The sequence below is a fragment of the Trypanosoma rangeli genome, assembly GCF_003719475.1.
Source record: "Trypanosoma rangeli strain AM80 chromosome Unknown Tra_15.4_contig_00468, whole genome shotgun sequence".
Lineage (NCBI taxonomy): Eukaryota > Euglenozoa > Kinetoplastea > Trypanosomatida > Trypanosomatidae > Trypanosoma > Trypanosoma rangeli.
This window is the reverse complement of record NW_021706209.1, coordinates 11,860-12,481: the sequence shown is the minus strand read 5'-3', so window position 1 is coordinate 12,481 and position 622 is coordinate 11,860.

The following is a 622-nucleotide window of genomic DNA, read 5'->3' as shown; positions in this document are numbered from 1 at the left end:
GGGCACAACGTCTTCTGCTCAACTTTTCGACTTGCGCCGCCACACCCTCCAATTGAAGAGCACAAGCCCATGTGGAAAAGCTTTCCCACGCCATTAATGTAGCAATACCCGGAGTAGCTGGTGTGGGAGCAACAACTCAGAACGCGTCCAGCAGCCGGTCGGGTGACAAACTCATCGGGCACTGCATGGCGCCGTCAAAGCTTCGGAAATTCGCAATTTTTAACGGATTCCCGGTGCTGCCGCCCGCAGCCTGGGCTCCCTGGGCTCCTGCAACCCCTCCTAAATTGCGGGTACATGCACCACCACCACTATTATTATCAGCCCGGTCCCTCCTGCAGAGGAAAACACACACATTAATCGGCTGCAGCTGTGGCCTGCTGGAGACCTCTGTAGGAAGAGGCTGGCGGTGGCGTGGGCTGCGACAAGGTCCCTTTGGTCCGGCAGACTCCGCACCTGCACCTCCCTCTCACCGGGCTGGGCTCTCCGTGCGTTGGCTGCTCACTTCATGAATACGAGGCAGCTGGCGGCGCACTGCAGCTGAATTCGTTGGCCGTTCAGCCGAGCCCTGGCGCAATCGTATGGGTGATGCAGCGCCGACTCACGCTCCTCGTGTGCTGCCCAT